A 2,737-nucleotide genomic window follows, 5' to 3' on the forward strand; every position below is an offset into this window, starting at 1 on the left:
AGAGTAAGTACGGGACCAAAGAAACCCTTGATTGCAATACCCAGCCTATGCAGGTTCTCTATACCACTGCATTACTAATGGATTCTGAAAAGGGGATATGCTTATAATATGTATTGAAATGGGTTTTTTTCTACCGGATTAGCACAGATATTCAACATTTACTTGTATATGTACAGTAAGTAGATGGGATTTGTGTCTATGAAACACCTCAAAAAAAGGAGTCCGCATATGGTTTCGCCCGGGCTCGAACCGGGGACCTTCTCGGTGTTAGCGAGAAATCATGACCAACTAGACCACGAAACCATTCAAATTGCTAATAACAACTCGGACTCATGATGCCTATTAGCTGCTTCGCAAGCTTAGAATGACCCTGTAGCAAGGGCAGTGCTAATGCATGTACGACCAAAATATGTTAACAAACCTAGTAGTTACATTGGTAAGTCTATATATCTATAGAACTGCCGTACAGAATACACTGCGTCTGTATAAGTGTATCCTTTTGGAACAACTGATTCCCAGTCACCTTACCTAATTCATGTGGAAATACCAGCGCCAAATACTTCATAACACAGTGCGCCCAAGTAGTAGGTTAACTGACGCAGGGCACGCTTCCACGGGACATTGTATCGTAATATTGTCTGGTCAACCTCAGTCAAGTAGTGGGCTTAGCTAACACTACATACATAACGCACTATATGTCAGATGGTAGGTTTACTGCTCCAAGTCAAAGACATCTTACGATACTGGAGACCACTCAGGACATTAGGTAATTACAGATTGAACTTAGCGGGCAACTCGGTTTTGAAGAGTATTCTGTGTCATCTGAGAAATTCATACTTACTACTGATTGGGAATTTCCTAATCCGGTATAAATAAAACTGCTATTGGTTCGGTTCTGGAGGAAACTGGTAACAAAGAGATCTCTTCCAATGATTCAATTTGGTACAAAGGGAGGAAAAGGAGGTTGCAGTAACGCGACCCTACTTATCCCTCTGTAATCGCACTACGTACGTAATGCTAATCTAGGTTACGGGATCCAATAGGCGCACGGGTACCGGTGCATCCAAGTAATAATACAATATTGTTATGTAAGTGCTGTTTACTACTAAGCGCGTTGCTCTCACAATAATAGCAGGCATTGCGCGTGCAATATTAGCACTACCATTACAATAACTACCTACATAATATAAATATAAATACATCCATTCGATAGTTATTTAGCTGAGTAAAATGCCGACTGCTCCTTAGTATCTCTCATACAAGCCCTCCAAATCTCGCCCATTCCTCGTCTGCTTGAAAAGGGTTGTACTATAATCTCCTCGGCTACCTGGGCATTAAGACGATTATTCTCAGAATCATTCCAGTCTAGATATGCCATTATCTCTACTTTCGTCTATTCTCTCGAGCCTGTTAGAGTCCTACAACGTTTGGTTATATACTTCCAGTCAAGGCACCAATTATGTGCAGGTTTGTTATGCTGTCAAGATAGCCCCATTGCCTTGTAATACTTCTGGTTAGTTATTAGACTACTATTTGGCTGCGTCTTATACCAAGCTTCTCTTAATGCAACATATCTTTGATAGATAGCCTCTGGGCTATCATACCGTATAGTACTATCAGCAATGGTATTATCTTCGGAAGACGAAGCCTCTTGTAATAAACCCATCGAATATAGATGATGCTGCTGCACTGGTGGCATTACCATGCCATTCCTACCTTGACATAAATACCTATGGACACAGTGCTATCATACCGCTACTTCGATTCTGGAGCTATAAGATCTTGCCAAAGAAGACCGCAATGAAGTGATATTCTACCCCCTCTCAAGTACCAAAGATAGCATCCAACTAGGAATAAGTTACCTCAGACGGGGCAGCAACGCTATTACTACCAAAGATAACTAAAACGAGCAGCTCGCCGGATTCAATAACTTCGCCTTGCTAAATTCAAGGAATCCAAAATACAGTGCCCAGGTTCAACATATCTAGTGAACTCCTATCTGGTCGGTGTATGTTCAACTGTGTTATCGTCCCAAATCATGATCGCCTGAAAAACGCAAAGTATCGGTTCCTCCAAGTTAAACAGCCTCATTTATCTACTTCAATTCCAGGGAATGACAAGGGTTTGAAATATTCAATGTAACACATCCACCGTTGCACTAACAGGAAATAGAAGGCGAAAGAAGGCACATACGATAAAATGGCAACATAAATAGAATTGATATCCCTTCCAACTGAATCAAACGAAAAAGACAGGACCCCGCTAACGATCGGCCGAGCTTAAACTCCAGTGGAGAACTCCATACAACGACCGCAGCTACCATCTACCCAAACTATCTTACCTGAAAATCTCCGGACTAGCCGGGAATATTTAAGAGTAGGAGCAGCTCACTACTATATTCGTAAGTCGGATATATACGCCTGTAGCATAAATTCGAGTGGATACGAAGCATACACGCTATAGTAGAGGGCCAAATAATGATCTGTTAGCAAAGTAATATGTTATGACCAGTTGAAACGCACCGTTAATACGGCTATTAGAAGCATTTTCATCAGCAAAACCAAAGGGAATAATATGAAAGCACGATTGTTCGACGTACGGGCTACAGTAACACCAAACTGTCTTAGCATTTCAATCGCCACCAGACTATCTGATACGTTGTGGCTAGGAATAGCTTACTTCCTAAAGTATGGGTTATACGGATTAGTTTGTTGGAACACAGCCTATATATTTGACA

The 2,737-nt window shown here is 41.4% G+C and overlaps 1 non-coding gene across 1 annotated transcript; it reads right to left on the bottom strand.

Annotated features, from left to right (window-relative positions):
• Positions 1 to 229: 229 nt before the first annotated feature.
• On the bottom strand, positions 230 to 303 carry DCS_t68. Its single transcript has one exon. It is a non-coding gene; the product is annotated as a tRNA-Val (tRNA).
• Positions 304 to 2,737: the final 2,434 nt, after the last annotated feature.

Source organism: Drechmeria coniospora, chromosome 02, assembly GCF_001625195.1.
Source record: "Drechmeria coniospora strain ARSEF 6962 chromosome 02, whole genome shotgun sequence".
Classification (NCBI taxonomy): domain Eukaryota; kingdom Fungi; phylum Ascomycota; class Sordariomycetes; order Hypocreales; family Ophiocordycipitaceae; genus Drechmeria; species Drechmeria coniospora.